The sequence below is a fragment of the Paramormyrops kingsleyae genome, chromosome 24, assembly GCF_048594095.1.
Source record: "Paramormyrops kingsleyae isolate MSU_618 chromosome 24, PKINGS_0.4, whole genome shotgun sequence".
In the NCBI taxonomy this organism is placed as follows: domain Eukaryota; kingdom Metazoa; phylum Chordata; class Actinopteri; order Osteoglossiformes; family Mormyridae; genus Paramormyrops; species Paramormyrops kingsleyae.
Genome location: NC_132820.1, coordinates 20257449 through 20276854, shown reverse-complemented (window position 1 = coordinate 20276854; position 19406 = coordinate 20257449). Strand labels below are relative to the sequence as shown.

Sequence of the window (19406 nt, the reverse complement as noted above, 5' to 3'; positions counted from 1 at the left end):
AAGTATGTTAGACCATTGACCATCATTAATAGTTGTACCCATATCCTTCTTTTACTATTGTCAGTGAAGAACCTTCCATGTCAAATATATTTGTGTACAGCTTTGAGACGGTTCCCCTAAGCTCTGGCTGACTTTCTATGATTGAATCAAGAAATGATGTCTGAGGTAGTGAAGGAAAATGACTGACGTTATTCTGTGTGAAATGTCTAACTTGTAGGTATCTGAAAAAGTGATTTGCTGGTAGAGCAAACTCCTGTCTAACCTGATCAAATGACATGAAGACGCCATCCTTATATAACATCTTAATATTCAACGCTCCATTTTTAAACCATTGTCTGAATGCATTATCTAATAGAGAAGCTGGAAATAGCAGGTTGGCCATGACAGGGGCGTAAACAGACATGGAGGCTAGGCCATAATGTTTACGAAACTGAGACCAGATCCTTAGTGCAGGGCTTAAAGTATTCCGGCACCGTGCCGGATCTCCGGCGTGCGGCCGTGAGGGAAAAAAATAATAATATTTTAGAGCCTGCGCATGCGGTTTAATATTTTCGAGCCAATTTATTTCACCTACCAATCATATGAGAGGAACGCAGCTTTAACTAACGTTACAAGCCTATCAGAAGCAGAGAAGGGCGGGTCCTTGCAACACGGTATGATTGACACCCATACGTCAATGTCACGTTAGCGTTGTCGGAGAAAAAAAAATGGAGCGCAAGTTTATGAAGCCTGGGGATGATGTCCTAGCAATAGATAAAGGACTCAAAAATAAATGGTGCTGGGTGTGGATTGAAGAAAGTAGAAATGGCGAGCCTTTTGGCAGTTGGTGCAAGAAACTGAGAGAGCCCGGGGCTTGTTTCTGCACGATTTGCTGGAGGAAGCTACTGTATGCCAGCAGCGGTAAGAAAGTGCTTGCTTGTCATGATTTAGACTCCGGTCATAGAGCCGCTGCCCGTGCACTCAAACTTACCACGACGTTGCCGGGAGCAACTGTTACAGCTGACACACTGTTGTCTATGACTGACCGTGTCTGCGATTTAAAAATACGTTTGTGCACATTTATAGCAGAACATGATTTGGCATTCAGAATTTCGCATCCACTGGTCACCCTGTGTAAAAAACTGGCAGAAGACAAAAAAGCGTTAACTAGCCTGTCGGTTTCAAATCAACATGCGAGTTACATGAACACTCATGGAATTGCATTACAGTTCAAAAAATGTTTGTCTGAGAAGCTAAAAAAATGCATGTTCTCACTCAATGTTGATGAAGCAACAACCTTGAATATGGATAAAACACTCAATGTGCTTGTTTGCTTTTTTGATAATGAAAGCAACAGAGTAATAACACAACATCTGGCAAGCAGAAAAGTCAACATTGCAAATGCCCCAAACCTTATGCTGGAACTTAAAGATGTCATGCAGACTTATGGTCTTGAGTGGAGACAAGTTACCAGCATCCTCCTTGACAACTGTGCAGTCATGAGAGGAAAAAAGTCTGGCCTTGAAACTCAAGCAAGGAAGGCGAACCCATACCTCCTTGACGTATCTGGAGACAATGCTGCCAAGGCCCTCATGAGTCCGTTCAGCACAGAAGTGGAAAATTTCTGCTCCGATGTCTATTATGATATTGAGAAGTCACCAAAACAGAAGGAGATTTTCTCAGACTTTCAGAGTCTGCTCCATCTTCCTTCCAAGAGCTTGATAAGACCTATTAGCAACAGATTTCTTCAGATGCTGGAGGTGTGCACCAGGCTGAATGAACTCATGGATGTACTGGTGGTGCATTATTACTATGTGCTGGATTGATTGATTGATTGATTGATTCCCTTTATTGCTGTTGCAATTCACCATGTCACTAGTCACAAGTACCAGCGAAAAGCAGGCCATCAACCCGACCATACATACACAAACATTATAGGGGGGCAGACAGGTCAGGAAGACAGGGGACTGTAGGAAAACTCAGAGAAACAGATTACGTGAGGAGAGTGGAGGTGAATAAAAAAAACAGCCCCCAGACTGTACTCCAGTAGGAAGTACAATATAGGAACAGAAAAAAAAACACCTCAGCAATAAGCACATAGTCACCACATCTCACAACACTAAAGTCGAGACTTGCAACAGGGTAGGGAAGGGAATCCAAATGAAGAACACAAATACAGGTAATGCTAATCATTTTGTAGTATAAATTAAGTATTTTTTAATGTGCTGTCTCTGCAGTTAACCATTTTTATTGTATTATATTTCATGTAGAGTGATGTGCTAGTTTAGAGTGTTGTTAGGTTTTATGTAGGAATAAGCAATGAAAATAGCCACAGTGGTGTGTGTGTGTGTGTTTGTGTGATACAGAAGGCTTCTTAATGAATTGCTGACGAGATATGCACTAACAGTTGAGGAAAAGACCAGAGTAGAAATTCTTCAACAAGAACAAGCCACAACATCCCGAATGGGAACACAAGCCAACCTTGACCGGAAGGCATGAATCTCTGTGCTCTTTACAGAGTTTGACCGATTCAAAGTCATGGTCGACATGTTCAGAGGTATCTTGTAGCAGGCTAACTTGTGTAGGCAAAAACTTTAGGCTAAATGTAATGAAAGTTAATAACAGTTGTTGTTTTTTACAAAGGGAACAGCCAGGTCTCTACTACAGCAATCATAACCAGCTTTAGAAGTTATGCAGAGTTATATAGAAGTGTTCAAATAAACAGCAGTTTATTGTTAAAAAAAAGTGAATAAAGTGAAATTATTTTTAATCAGTATGTTATTTCCATATTTCAAATGTAATGGAAAGATTAGACATTCAATTCCAAGGCAAAAAATGTAAAATACTTTATTAAGTGTGCATTTTTTTTTACAGGAAATGAAGAGAAGGAATATTTATCTTAAGAAAAAAATATAGCAGTGTTGTGAATTTTTTCTTTTCTCTTCAGCCACAAACATTCACATACACTTAAAACATTTTAAAGATTTAACTGATGATAACATCTGATTATGATCTGATTAACATCTGACAAAAACAATGATTATGCACCAAAATATTACTTCAGTAATTTAAAGTTAAGTTAAATCTTGAAAAATGTCTTAAGTTTATGTCAAGTGTTTGAAAAATCTCAACATTGCAATTTTTTTATTTTTTTTTGGGAACAGATTCATATTCCATTTCCTTTGCTTCCAGTAAAAAAAACTGCAGACCTGGTCAAATTCGTTAATAATTTGATTTGGAGTAATTTTTCCATTACATCTGATATATGGAAATAAAAGCTATTAAAAGTATTTATACTTTATTCACTTTTTTAAAACGCACTGCTATTTATTTGAACTGTATGCAACTTGTCTTTAATTCTGTTTTCTTGTTGGGTTTTTTTTACGCATGTGAAAATGTCAAATAAATTTTTTTTTTTTTTTAATGTTTGCAGGCATACTTTCAACATTTCAGGGATTTTTGAAAAAAATGCAACATGAAAAACCAATGGCGCACTTGCTGCACGTGGAGATGGTGGCCCTAGTTCGAGAGCTCCTCAGCAAATTTATGAAGCTGGAAGCCATCCCACTGAGTGCAAAGGATATCATCAAGGTTGATGTCCGGAGTAAAGATTTGCAACTTTAAGACAAAAGGTTGTCTGTTGGAAGATACTGCTACTCTGCACTAAACAAGGCCCGCGTGGAGAGGCTGATATGGGTGAGAAACATTTACAACTCTCTCAGAGAAGGGTACATGAAGTCATCAGAGTTCCTTCTCAAAGACCTTCCTCTGGACAACAAGATAATCACCTCACTTTCTGCACTCACTCCCTCTCTGATTCAAGATGACTCCATCTGTGGGGCTTTTATCACATTAGGAGAGGCCTTGCCTAATGTGGTCGCACCAGAAGAGATTGGTCAGGTGGAGGAAGAGATACGGGCGTACCAAATAGAGGTGGACCTGGTAACGTGTGCCCAGAACTACATTGAAGAAGAAGGCCGAGTTGATGTAGATTGGTGGAGCAGAGTTGTATCCATGAAAAATCCAGAGAGAGGTGTGAGATTTCCCATTCTGGGTCAGCTGGTCAAAGCACTACTTAGCATTTTCACAGGCCCCCTGGTTGAGGGATCATTTAATCTCATGGGTGATATTCTTGAAGCAGACAGATGCTCCATGAATGTGGAAACTTATGAGAGCCTTGCAATTGTAAAATCCACGATTAAAGCAAGGGAGTGGACAGCATCGACAATGACAATAGACCAGCCATTAAGGTGGTCTTGCCTGTCATTGTATCAAACATATCAAAAACATCTGCAGAAAAAGAAAGAGGCACAACAGGCACAAAAGAAGAAAAGGGTGAATGAGGCAGCAAGGATTCGGCCATCACAAATGGCAAACAAACTCATACGGCAGGCCAGGAATATCGCTGGATCAGCCAAAGCCTCCTCTAGACGAGTCAAACACTCATCCTCGTCCACTGGACCATCCAGACCTTTTTCAACCTCCTCTGGACCAGCCAGACCCTCACCAACCTCCACTGGACCATCCAGACCCTCACCAACCTCCACTGGACCATCCAGACCTTTTTCAACCTCCTCTGGACCAGCCAGACCCTCAGCCTCCTCCTCTGGACCATTCAGACCATTTTCAACTTCCAATGGACCAGCCAAACTTTTTCTCTCTCCCTCTGGACCAGCCAAAGCCTCATCTTCATCCTCTGGACCAGCCAAAGCCTCATCTTCATCCTCAGGACCAGCCAAAGCATCATCTTCATCCTCTGGACCAGCCAAAGCCTCATCCTTATCTTCTGGACCAGACTCTTCTGGACTAGCCAAACTCTTTCTCCCTCCCTCTGGACCAGCCAAAGCCTCATCCTCATCATCTGGACCAGCCAAAGCCTCATCCTCCTCCACTGTACCAGCTCCATCTTCTGGTCCAAATGTCTTAAAAAGAAAGAGTTTGCAGGACTTTGCTTACAACCCAGAAAAAAAGAAAAAATAAGTGATAATGGCCTTGATTTCACTTCTAATCTTCAGTTTAGCAGTTCAGTTCTTTAGCACTTTGAGCACTTGCTATTGTTTAGCAGTTTTTTTTGTACTTTATTTTTGTTATTATTGTCAATATTCAAATAAAAAAGTCCCCCCCAAAAAAAAGTTCAACTGTAATGAAAAATAACGTTGCTTATGAATGTTGGCAAGTAAAAAAGTATTTGTACTTTGTGATCAAGTGCCATTCTTGGCACATCACACAACGACGAAATGCGTCCTCTGCATTTTAACCCATATGTGATATATTAGCTATATTATTTAGCTTCATTCTTAAAATAATAATACTAATACCAATAATAATAATAACAAAACCAAATGTAGCCAGGTCTATAAAGCTACCATAAGGCTTTGAAGCTATTATAGAGCGTAATTTGTAAAGAGGGAGACATGAACCTTACAATAAGTTGTGTATACCAAAGTGGGCAGCTGTCTCTTTAAGACGTTCCTGAGTGCCAAAAGGTAGGGTGGGAGTTTTTTTTTCCGGCGGGTTTTTCTAGACGGAGGAAGGCGGGTAAAGAGAGCGGAAAGAGGAGTGAACGGCAACTTAGGGAAATAAACGTATATATCTACATATATATATTTGTGTAGATGTCAACGTTTAGAGCACTGTTTATTTTTTTTGGCCTAAGCATACAATTGCAGCAATTAGTGGATAGAAAGATTTTGGTGCAAGTGCTCTCTTTTGGATATCCTGGTAGGTCAATTTACCTGTTTGAAAATATAGATATAGGGATCATTAGTGTGAAGGAAAAACAGTCAGGATATGAATGTGAACCTTTGCTGATTGTGTGGTTGATTATTTTCTTTACTAATGTATCATTTTTTGTAGTTGTATGTAAAATGCTAAAGCTACCTATAAGGCTACTTGCTAATTGATCGGAATACGTTGACTGTGATATGGTGTTATTCAGTTTAGCCACCCTGTTAGTACCATTGCAGGTTGAAATGTTTATAATGTGCATATATAAGTATATACATGTATATGTGTATAATAATGTTATTCAGGAAATCTGTATAGTATCATAGTATGGCCTAATGTGAATCTGAGATTGCGCTGTATGTTAATGGATGATGGAAAAAAATATAATTTTGTGTGATGTTTAAGTAAGACATCTAACTCTCTGTACTTTGTGTGCAGACTGTTTTTTTTTGGATTTGATTCCGTTCCGAATTCAGTATTTTTTCGGCCAAGGAAGATCGCTTGTTTCACAGAGTCGCTCCCTCTGCGTTGAACTGCGCAATGTAACAAGTTTTTTGCAACTGGAGATTTTTTTCTTTCCCAGCGCTTTGTGAAGAAATCCTCAAGTGTTGCAACGGCATCCACCTCCCCAGTGGACACGGGGATCTCCAGCATGCTGCTGTTGCAGCAGAGGCAGGGTCCGAGTGGGCGGCAGTTTGGAAAAAGATTGCAGCCCTTGAAGACAAGGTTCCGGTCCGAGATTTCCATGCTTGCTGGTGCCCTGACTGACCCATATATATCCCGGAGTAGTTCGGAGACCACTGGGACTCCTTTTGTAGTCCCCACTTCAGCTCCAAGCTGTTTCCCGCCCCCTCCTCCTCCTCCTCATCCTCCACCGCCACCTCGTCCTCCTCCACCTGCTAGTATCCAGGGCCCCAAGCAGAGTCATCGTCAGGGAAGTGGCGCAGGACCCACCAAAGGCCCCAACATGGTGGATGTCCTGGCGGAGCTGCCCCGCATTAAACTGCACCCGGTGCTGAGATCGCCAGGTGGGACGCCAGTGCCAAGGAGGGGCTGACACAGGGGACGCCCATGGCCTCAAGAGGACATTACTTCCATCTTATCAAAGGCTCTGGCGGGTGTGGGTGGCCTCCTCTCTTGGGCCGCGGGCCGGGTGGTGCTTGGCTCTGCTGCGCCGTGGTGGGGCCCTGGCGGGCAGTCCGGGGGATCTTGGGACACTGGGGGCCTTCTAGGCGGATTGGGGGGTTCGGTTTGGGCTGGGCGGGGGGGCTCGCCGCCCGTCCTCCCTCTGCGGGCCTCCCTGTACGGGGGTTGGCGCCCCTTTAGTCCCTCGCGGGCTGCTTCCTGGGTTGGGCGGGTGGTTATCTCCGGGGCACATGGCCGTGGGCCCTTGTGCTGGGGGGGCGGCAGGGTGGCCTCGGTTGCCTGGTTTCTCCTGCCTTCGCCTTCGGCCTTGTGGGGGGGTGGGGTGCTGTCGCTTCCCCCGACGGCATCATATGCCAGCACATCCAATGACAAATCAGTTCACACCTACACTTACACATACATATAAGAATGGTTGAGCGATCAGTATCATTATTATTGTTACTTTTTAGCGTGTGTTATAGACATAGGAATTGAAATATACATGTATAAGGGTAGGATCACGTGTGTGTATGCTACATATATATATATATATATATATATATATATATATATATATATATATATAATACCTATTTGTCACATTATTAATTATAATTATTATTACTGATGTTATAATGTTTGTTGTTTGATGTCCTTGTAATGAGTGTTATTTTTCTTATGGTTGTTTGTATTCTGTATTCCCCTACACTTCATTTTCTCCGTCCCACCTACATTATTAGTTTTTTTTTTCCTGTATACCTCTGTTTCCTTTTTTTTTTTTTCTTTTCTCTCCCCATGGTGATTAATGTCTGTTCTCGTTACGATTGTTGTTTCTGTATCCCCCGTTTTTTTTTTTTTTTCCTTTCCTCCACGGGACGGGTGAGTTCGGAGCAGCCACACTCTTTGCTCTTGAATTTAGTGTAAAATAAAGTTGTCCTCCGAAGAGGGGTGGTGGTGGTGGGGAATTTAAAAAAGAAAGAAAAAAGGAAAGGGAAAAGAGAAAAAAAAATAAAAAAATCAAAGGCTCTGAAAAAGAAGTTCAGGCACCAGATCCACTCTGATGAGTAGGAGAAGCGGTCCTCTGAGCCCTTAAACTTTTTATACTTATATCATTTTTATACTTAAGACTTATATACTTTATATACTTAAACTTTATATACTTATACTTTATGTACTTATACACTCACCTAAAGGATTATTAGGAACACCATACTAATACGGTGTTTGACCCCTTTTCGCCTTCAGAACTGCCTTAATTCTACGTGGCATTGATTCAACAAGGTGCCGAAAGCATTCTTTAGAAATGTTGGCCCATATTGATAGGATAGCATCTTGCAGTTGATGGAGATTTGTGGGATGCACATCCAGGGCACCAAGCTCCCGTTCCACCACATCCCAAAGATGCTCTATTGGGTTGAGATCTGGTGACTGTGGGGGCCATTTAAGTACAGTGAACTCATTGTCATGTTCAAGAAACCAATTTGAAATGATTCGAGCTTTGTGACATGGTGCATTATCCTGCTGGAAGTAGCCATCAGAGGATGGGTACATGGTGGTCATAAAGGGATGGACATGGTCAGAAACAATGCTCAGGTAGGCCGTGGCATTTAAACGATGCCCAATTGGCACTAAGGGGCCTAAAGTGTACCAAGAAAACATCCCCCACACCATTACACCACCACCACCAGCCGGCACAGTGGTAACAAGGCATGATGGATCCAATGTTCTCATTCTGTTTACTCTACCATTTGAATGTCTCAACAGAAATCGAGACTCATCAGACCAGGCAACATTTTTCCAGTCTTCAACTGTCCAATTTTGATGAGCTTGTGCAAATTGTAGCCTCTTTTCCTATTTGTAGTGGAGATGAGTGGTACCCAGTGGGGTCTTCTGCTGTTGTAGCCCATCCGCCTCAAGGTTGTGCGTGTTGTGGCTTCACAAATGCTTTGCTGCATACCTCGGTTGTAACGAGTGGTTATTTCAGTCAAAGTTGCTCTTCTATCAGTTTGAATCAGTCGGCCCATTCTCCTCTGACCTCTAGCATCAACAAGGCATTTTCGCCCACGGGACTGCCGCATACTGGATGTTTTTCCCTTTTCACACCATTCTTTGTAAACCCTAGAAATGGTTGTGCGTGAAAATCCCAGTAACTGAGCAGATTGTGAAATGAGCAGATTGTGAAATACTCAGACCGGCCCGTCTGGCACCAACAACCATGCCACGCTCAAAATTGATTAAATCACCTTTCTTTCCCATTCTGACATTCAGTTTGGAGTTCAGGAGATTGTCTTGACCAGGACCACACCCCTAAATGCATTGAAACAACTGCCATGTGATTGGTTGATTAGATAATTGCATTAATGAGAAATTGAACAGGTGTTCCTAATAATCCTTTAGGTGAGTGTATACTTTATATGCTTATATTTATATACTTATACTTTGTGTACTGATTATATATACTTATTAATAAATAATATATTTTTATCACTATTATTTTTAAAAGAGTTGCTGATTTTGTAATACTGCTGCAGCATTCTCCACATGCTAATCACTGCCCCACATCGAATTGGCACTTTGATCAGCCATGAATCACTTCACTACCCCCTGTTGAATGTTGCATCGTATGTTGTTAGATATCTCGTAGTAGTATTGCAGTATTTATTTAAATTGAAAATGCTTAAAACAGATCAATTTCTCACAAACACATCTATTCATGAGTGATTTAAACGGCAAGGATGAAAATTATTAGGATTAGCTCTTGCCAAAATAGGGCTTGTAAACTTTTGTGGTACTCAGAATTAACCCAAACAACTATGACTCTATAATCCTCTATAATCACTCTCACTCTGTCACACTTGAATCAAACTCCAGGCCTCGCATGTAATGAGCAAAATTTTCTTCTTTATTCAGCAATCCAGCATAGTGTTCCAACCACACTCGGGGACAATGCGCAATGCACCCCGCACCCAGAAATCAGCAGGTTAATATACTATAAGACGAATTCCCCTATATGGACTTCTAAGTCCTGATTGTTTACCAAACATCTGCAAACCAGGTTTCGAACATACAACAAACATAATACGCCACCTCTATTGGTCTACTTCAAGGATGTTCAGTTTCCAATCCTCGTTAGGCCTAGGCCTCCTATGAGTCCCACACATAATCCTGTCTATCCAGCCTAGGAAGGAGGGCAAAAACCCTAAACATTAGGGAAATTCCACTCCCAACCCAGCAAAAAGGTGCAACCCCCCCTTTGGTGTCCATGGCTGGCATGGCTCACAATGTTATCAGTAAGGGAAACCCCAACCCTATATTAATTGAGGGAATAATTAATAAAATAAAGGGAATGATTCTATAAGGCTGTAACTAATCAAAACAAGAACTGACTGGCGCGCCGGCAAGTCAAGGCTACCTAATCAGAACAGATAGGGGGGCGACAGAGAACATCAGCGGCCCCAACTTATCTTTTAGCCTTCCAGAAGGCCAAGAACAGTACGAGCCGGCTAGAATCACACATATGGTTGTCACGTACACGGAAGGTACCGAGAAAGGGGGGGAGATGCCCAAAGGGCTTTAAAAGGGATACAGCTGATACATATGGCAGAGCCTCCTCCTGTACATGCTGAATGTATGTCAGACGGCCGCTCCCGGATTGCAATCTGTCAGACAATAAACCGGTGATTTGCAACTTCTCCCCGTGTCAGCTGTGAATCTCTTCTCATCCACGGACCCGGTGGAGACGCCGTGCTCCAACATACCTAAATAAAGACTTCAGCGTAAACATATACAACCCTTATGGGTACATAACTTGCTTGTGTGTTCAAATGCTACCATACAACAAACTGCGTCTAGCATAGTATAGCAGCTACATTTCAAGGCTTCCTGCAGGTCCCCTTTCTCCCCCCGGCGATGTTCCCTTCAGCCCAGTTCTCCAAGATCTGTGGCCTGCAAAGCTGGTTCCGTGCAGGTGGCTGTGAGGCAAGGACACACGGCACCATCCCCAAAACAACAAAACCTGAGACACAAGAACAATCCCACAATGCCTCCCAACCCTGGCCTACCATCACTTTAAATTTCCCTTCCACACTTTGAAGTAATGTTAAACATATACTACATAATCCTGAAAAGGAGTGGTCACTAAAATTAAACAGCTCGCAGATCTTCACAATGCAAGAAATGCAAAGATGGAGAAAGCGAAGAACAGTTCACAGCCGGCTGGGCACATTGTCATCATCAAAGATTTTAAGCATGTTTATTTATATAGCACAATTCGGGCACAAGGCAATTCAAAGTGCTTTACAAAGACAAGGATACAATCAAATTAAAATGTCAAAATCACATTTCAAAGATAAGTAAAAGAAATAATAATGAAAATAAATAATTTTATTAATCAATTACAATGAACACATAATAATAAGAAAAAGCCAAAATAAATAAATAGCTAACTGAAAAGACGTCACATTTTAATGACAGAAAATGACTGGTGCTGCACTAGGAAACTCTGACCATGCAACAATTCATCTAATTCCAGCATACAGACAAAATCTGAAAACTGCTAAACCTGTCGTTACTAGAGTGAAACACTGAACATGTGGAGCAGTAGAGCAATTAAAATCATGCTTTGACTCGACAGACTGGAATGTTTTCAAAACTGCTACTAACAGCGTGGATGAATACACGGACACTGTAACATGGCACATAAGCTTCTGCGAGGACTCTCGCATTCCCAAAAAGTCTGTTGTCAGCTATAATAACGACGAACCATGGTTTACAACTGAACTCAGGCAGCTTCCTAAAACAAAAGATGAAGCTTACAGGAGTGGTGACAAAAACCTGTTCAAATTCTACTGCGGGTTTGAAAAGCCACATTCGCGCATCATACAGCCCTCACCTTTTCAATGGCCTTCTTCACACCTGGGTACCTTCACACCTCGCCCACACTATACCCAGCTCACCCCCCCCACGTCCAGCCACCTCCCCAGGAGAATCAACGACAGAGATGTAAACAAGATCTTCAGTAGCCAGAATACAAGGAAAGCTCCTGGTTCAGACTCTGTCTCCCCAGCCACTCTGAAGCACTGTGCAGATCAATAGTCACCTGTCTTCACAGATATTTTCAACCAGTCACTGAACCAGTCAGTGACTACAGACTGGTGGCTCTCACATCGGTGGTAATGAAGGCTTTTGAGAGACTTGTGCTGTCATACCTTAAAACCATCACAGACCTATCGCTTGACCCCAGGCTACAGTCTGCCTACAGAACCAACAGACCTGTGGACGATGCAGTTAACACTGGACTCCATTTCTTACTCCGACACTTGGAGTGCCCTGAGACATATGTTAGGATTCTGTTTGTGGACTTTAGCTTTGCATTTAATACTATTCTATCGGAGCTAATGCGGAATGAACTCTCACAACTGTCCGTGCCTGATCCAAAATAACATGTTATAACCACGATGGCCCAGTTTTACGCTACAATCATTGAGTCCATCGTCACCTCCTCCATCACAGCCTGGTTTGGATCAGCCACTGAACGAGACAAGGCCAGACTGCAACACATCATCCACTCAGCAGAGCGAATAATCGGCAGTAACCTGCTTACCCTCCAGACACTTTACATCACCAGAACCAGGAAACGGGCATACAAAATCTTTGAGGACCCATCTCACCCTGCTCACCACATCTTTCAAGCCTTACCCTCCATGAGAAGACTCATGGCAATCAGAACCAAGACCACAAGACACGCCAAGAGCTTCTCCCCTCAGGTAGTCTCTCTCATTAACCAAACCAGTCTCTGAATGGACGTTCAATTAATCGTCAGCTGCAGTGAAATATCCACCAGCATAACCAGTGAACAACTGATAAACTTCCTCTATGATTATATTCTGCACTCTTGCACATTATGCACACATACTGCAAACTCTGTATACATATTGCACTCTTGCACATATAGTTGACTTGGCTGCTACTTAATAACGGCACCATTTAAGAGCCCTTTAAATTATTATACCATTTATATAGTTTATATTCATACTACAATGATTACTATGTACACACACATATATAAATATCATAATACCATCATTACTACCATTAATAAACTTAATTATCATATAATTATCATATTACCCAATTGCCAGTCTATTGTTTATTACCTTTCTGCATATGTCTTTGCTAAATGTGGGTAACTCTCGCCAGTGTGGGGAAGCAATAAAAAAGGCCAACAGAATGTTGGGTTATATCTCTAGGTGTGTGGAGTTTAAGTCAAGGGAGGTGATGATACACTTATATAATTCCTTGGTAAGACACCACCTAGAATACTGTGTGCAGGTTTGGTCACCATACCTCAAGAAGGACATTGCTGCCTTAGAAAAGGTGCAACGAAGAGCTACGAGAATGATTCCTGGTCTTAGAGGAATGTCTTATGAGGAGAGGTTAGCGGAACTCAATCTGTTTAGCCTTGAGCAAAGGAGACTAAGGGGGGATATGATTCAGGTCTATAAGATTCTAACGGGTCTGGATGCTCTTCAGCCAAATGACTATTTCAATATTAGTCTAAATACTAGAACTCGTGGCCATAAGTGGAAATTAGCGGGAGAAAAATTTGAGGAAGCACTTCTTTACACAGCGTGTAGTTAGAGTATGGAATAGTCTTCCTGCTAGTGTAGCGGAAGCTAAAACCTTGGGTTCCTTTAAATCAGAGCTAGATAAAATTTTAACAACTCTGAGCTATTAGTTAAGTTCTCCCCAAACGAGCTTGATGGGCCGAATGGCCTCCTCTCGTTTGTAAATTTCTTATGTTCTTATGTTCTTTGTAATGTCATGTAAAAGCACCACCAAGGCAAATTCCTTGTATGGAAACATATCTGGATTCCGATTCTACATCCTTCATCAGTACTAGAAAACTTCCATCCAGCGTTGCATTTCACTTTGACGCTGTCGCTTTTGAAACACTTTTCTGTGATCTAGCTCTTGTTTTGGTCGCCGACTATCATCCAACAAAAGGTTCATTTCAGCTCTCCTAATCTGACATAAACCACACTCACAAACACTTTTGGGTTACTGTGTCACCGGGAAGGGATGGACTCCGGTCGGGATGGGTTTCCAGCATTTCCTATCCTGGCTGTTCTCTTTAGGGACAAACACAGGAATGGAGTCTAGTGATCACACCGGAACTTGACTTACCTGAACGGAGATGTATGGAGCAGACTCTCATATGCGCAGGGATGCTCTGGAATGCAAGGTCTTTACGCCCCACCGCTATAAGCTACGCCATCCGACGCCATTTCGTCAACTCTTCCACTTTTGCTCTTGTCTTTTCCAATCCAGAAAAGAGAAGAAACGTATACCGGTCCTGAAGACCGAAGAGAGACCCGAGTCGATATGGGGCTGCCGCTTAGCGGGTCGCCGTTAGCCGGGCCTCCGTGACGCCCCCGCGCAGAGTAGAATGCCCAGGGACGTCGCAGTCACCGGCGTCCTCCCTGTCCTCCTGTCCTCTCAAAAAACAGCAATCATTTAAACAAACATGAGGGAAAATTCAAAAGGCAAAGATGAAGTCATGCCTTACCTCAGCACAGCTGCCCACCACACAAACGACAGCGTGTCACCTTACTTTAAAAAAAAAGAAAAAAGGCGGGAAATTGGGGCCGCGCACGGACAGGGCCCCTCCCTCACACCACATGCGGCTAATTAGTTGGCCATCCAGAGGCACTCAGTCTATTAGTCACCCATTCAGTCAGTCAGTTCTGCCTTTCAACAACAGGGGGCAGTAGAGGTGCACCGTTCCCGGAAGCACTGCAATACCGGGTCGATGCCTGGAGCAGATGGGGCAAGCCCCACTTCCGGCTCCCTGTTCCAAAAATCCGTTTAATATGTGGTCCCCTCCATGGGGGACGTATCAAAATAACCTTTTCATACCAAAACAAAATGTAAATCAGCTCAAATACATGAATAATAAATATTATGCTTGTACTACTTACATTAACACATAATCACAATCTATAAGGCTGAAACATTCCCACACTATGCAAATCATGCCAACACAGTACAATAAGACTTTCAAAGATAATATTAAACCCACAGAGTGTTCCAAAGTGCATTTTGCAATGTCTATACTTTGAATGTCAAATTACAAACTTCACATAAATCTAAAGTACACTAAGATTAAGATGAGTTTGTTACCAAACCAAATATATAAGAAATAATTTATTTGCCAGGAATTAAGTTTATGATATTGAATGAAATGTGTGAGCATGCCCCAGTTAGTGAAAGTGTGTCCCCTACCCCAAGACTCCAGAGGGTTAAAAAGGAACACATCCGCAGACTTCCAAGCTCTGCACTAGGGCTGAACGATATTCTGTTTTGACATCGACATCGCGATGTGCGCGTGAGCGATAGTCACATCGCCGGAACATACGATGTGAAGGGTAGAAGCCCATTGTGTATTAAGAGAACGGTAGCACACAGTAAACACGAGTTTGTTGTATGGCTTGTTGCTGGGGTGACATGCACGTTCCGCGTGCCTGCACAGTGATTGGTTCGCTGTGTCGCTGCTCACCGCTCACAGCCAACATTCACTGCTAAAAATGCGCGACGAAGAGGATCCGCCGCAAAAAAATGATTTCGTACCAAAAAGAAAGTCGAAATCATCTATTTGGGACTATTTCGGCTACAAAAAGGAGGATGTTGACCAAAAAGAGGTACTTTGCATGGAGTGTCATAAAGTTGTGGCCACAAAACATGGAAACACCACCAATTTGTCTGATCACTTAAAACGGCACCACAAAGCTCTTTACAACGAATACAAAGCCAAATCTGGATGTCAACCAAAACAAACAAATGTTTGTGATGCCTTTGCCAGTGTGACACCTTACCAGAAAGGCTCTCAATGACAGAAAGAAATAACAGACGCAATAACGTTTCATATCGCTAAAGATATGTTGCCATTAAATACCGTCGCCAAAGAGGGATTTAAGAAAATGATCCGAACGCTTGACAGGCGGTATGTTATACCATCCCGCACATATTTTTCCCAAGTTGCGATAAAAGAGCTGTATGAAAAATGCAAATCTAAGATTGAAGCAGAACTGTCGCACGTGGAATACTATGCAACTACAACAGACTTGTGGTCCAGCAGGACAACGGAGCCCTACATGAGTCTGACGGTCCATTTCATCGCAGAGGACTTCGAGCTAAAAAGTCGCTGTTTGCAGACGGCATTTTTCCCGGAAAGTCATACAGCCGAGAATGTCGCAGAGGCCCTGAGAGAAGCGGTGTCCGCTTGGGGCTTAGATGAGACACGTCAAGTCTGTATAACAACAGATAATGCAGCGAACATGGTGAAAGCTGCCGATCTGAACAAGTGGACCAGGCTACAGTGCTTCGGCCACAGACTGCATCTTGCAGTTGGTGAGTAATGACCATGATCTTTATCCAAAATAAAAATACATTTTTACTCAGCTGTTTTACTTATTAACCTGTCCTGAACCTGACAAAACTTGTAAAATGAATTTGTTGCATGTGTGTACGTAGAGCTTTAAAACGTAAGAAAAAATACAGACACTAAACATTTAATTTTAAATAAAAAATAGTTTTATGAGCACATTTGAGGAGCTCTTTTCCAAAATGCGATAACTCCATTTCAATAGTTTTCAGGGAAATTAATTGTTTTACCTAGACCCACACATTTTGTGAATATTCAATTTATCCTGTTAAAATGTTTTTTGCTTAGTCTGAACATGTTGAATAATGATTATTAAATCAAACAACTATATTGTTGTTGAAAAATTCAAAGTAAATTTTTTTTCTTTTCAAAACGCTATAAATCCATCCATTTTTCCCAAAAATTGATGGTTGTCTTTTTTTAAAAGTCTTTTGTCTTTTATTTTTCATGTTCGCAGTTATTAATAAACAATTAAAATGTCTCATTGCAATATTTTACATATTCCTAATCATTACTTTTGCTGGTTCTTTGTGACAGCTTTTAGGTGCCGTTTACATGAACGCGTCCTGCATCAGCACCGAAAACTTAGAGAGAGAGAGAGAGAGAATAAGATTTTTTTACTTATTTTGAGGAATTATAGCCTAATGAACAAACATCTGTTAGGAGCGCAGCCACGTTGGATTGCGAGAACGTTCACTAGGCTAAAATTAAGTTCGGTGCTTATTGGGGTTTGGAAAGAAACTGCATCTTGCAGTACATTTTAAACAAGGAAATTATTATTGGCGTTTATCGCGTTTTGGAAAAGAGCTCTTCATTTATTGTTTGAAATAAAACAGTGTGCTTCAATAATTAAAGTTCGCAATGTTTTGTTTGTTTTCTCCGCTTAGAAAATGCAGTGAAAAAGGATGGCCGCAATGATCGTGCTACAGGAGTCTGCAAGAAGCTGGTGAGCCACTTCTCTCACAGCTGGAAGGCCAGCGATGCCCTGGCAAAAGTCCAGAAGGAACTCAATCTACCATCACATTGTCTCATCTCAGAATGCCAAACAAGATGGGGTTCCAGACAGATGATGATCAGCAGGATATTAGAGCAGCAGCAGGCTTTAACTCAGGTCCTGTCTGCAGACAAGAAGCTGCGGCATCTAATTCCAACCTGGCAAGATATAGATGTGCTGGAGTCTGTAAGCAAGTCACTGGGCCCAATGCTGGATTTCACTGATGCACTTTCAGGCGATGAATACGTCAGTGTCTCCTTTGTAAAGCCAGTTCTTCAGCTCTTCAACATTTCACTACTGGAAATGTGAGAGGAAGACACAGACCTGACCAAGAACATAAAGATGAAGATGCTGGACTACCTCAATGAGAAATACGAAGATGATGATACTCAGAAGCTGCTAGATATGGCATATTTTTTGGACCCCCGGTTCAAGATAGACTTCATCAGTGCAGACAAGAAGACCCAAGTTAAGGCCAGAGTGGTATCACAGATGATGGAATGCCAGGAGAAATCAAGCTGCAGCACTGACGTGGAGCCCAACGTTACCAGTGCACCCCAGGCAAAGAAAGCAAAGAAGTCATTGGGAAGCTTCTTTAAACAGAGAGAAACTGAAGCAAAGGGTGATTCCTCTCTGACCCTAAAGGATGCTTTGGAAGCAGAGCTAAACACTTACCTGCTAACACCTCCAATAGACAAAGAGGAGGATCCACTTGCATGGTGGAAAGTACACAAACTAAGCTTTCCTCATCTCGCCAGACTTGCCCGCAAAAACCTGTGTATTCCTGCGACAAGCTCGCCGTCAGAGAGACTTTTCAGTACTAGTGGCAACATCGTCACTTGCCAACGAACCTGTCTCAAGCCTGCAAAGGTTGATAGTAGAGGTCGACCGATATGGGTTTTTCAATAGCCGATGCCGATGACGATATTTAGGAGTCAGGGTCAGCCGATGGCCGATATATGCTGCCGATATTTTTTGGCCGAAAATTGGACGTTTTCCCCTCTATTTGCATGATAAAATATCACATTAATAATAACAAACGATACACAAAATTTCTCAACTTAGCATTTACTGAATACTGACTTGTGTAAATTTAAATATAAACTTAAATAACAAAAACACAATACAACTTATAAACAACTTAAACTTATAAACAATAAAGATAGCAGCATCAGAATCTCTTTAGCAGCAAACTCATTCTTCAGCTCCCAAGCTCACCAGTCTGCTGCAGATATTGCACCTGGCTTTTCCTGGTGTTGGCTTTGTGAAATGCTGCCATACAGGATTAGATTTTTGTTCAGTCATCAGACAGCAATTACTAAAACAGAAGAATAAATGCAAGGTTAGAATTTTTATTATAGTACCTTCATCTTCAATTCATTCTACAATTCCAGTATTCCATGCACATTAAAACAATTACACTCTAATACATTTTGAAGAAAAAAAAAACACTAAGTGCATCATGGTATGATGAGTAGTGTACACTAACATGTTGTTTCTGTTGTTAGCAGACAGATAGCTTAAAGCCAAATTCACAATCAGAATCTAGTGATCCCGGAAAATAAAATAAAATAACTGTCGTATTGCACAGCCTTGTATGCAAGGACAACATAAGCCCCTAGTGATTTTGACGTTGTCTACGTATAAGCCCGTATAAAGGACAGACATGTTTAATGAGGAAACTAACTGCGCAAAGTCATGCACTTTTTATCTAGACGTCTGACAAATTGTTTGAATCTCCGGTCTCAAATGAAAAAAAGTTGCACAGAAGGACCATTGTCAGCATCAGCTCAAGTAAATGGTAACCAGGCTTTCGAACAAACACTTTTCTCCGCCATGCATTGTTCTTAGCAGCTCTGTGTCTCCCGAGGACGGCGCTGTCTGTGATCAGGGCAGAGTAACGCAACTCTCACACACGCTGCAGTATTTGAGAGCTGCCTGCTCCGCCCCACACACTCACAGAGTGAAACTCTCCGACACAAGAAAAAAAACATAACTGATAACATCGGGCTGATACGGTAATAATTAAAATGTTAACAACTAAAATGATTTTTAACGATTAAAAAACGTCTGTGAGCCCACCAATAAGCGCACAAAACGAACTCTATTAGAATCAATGATCCTTAATGTTACCTGTAA

At 41.9% G+C, this 19406-nt stretch overlaps 1 long non-coding RNA gene and 1 pseudogene across 1 annotated transcript; both read right to left on the bottom strand.

Annotated features, from left to right (window-relative positions):
* Window positions 1–9712: 9712 nt before the first annotated feature.
* LOC140582366 (uncharacterized) lies at window positions 9713–19360 on the bottom strand. The gene is made up of 2 exons (XR_011985309.1): window positions 14017–19360; window positions 9713–10589 (listed from the first exon to the last, which is right to left on the bottom strand). It is a non-coding gene; the product is annotated as an uncharacterized lncRNA (long non-coding RNA).
* On the bottom strand, window positions 14601–14833 carry LOC140582510 (U2 spliceosomal RNA; annotated as a pseudogene).
* Window positions 19361–19406: the final 46 nt, after the last annotated feature.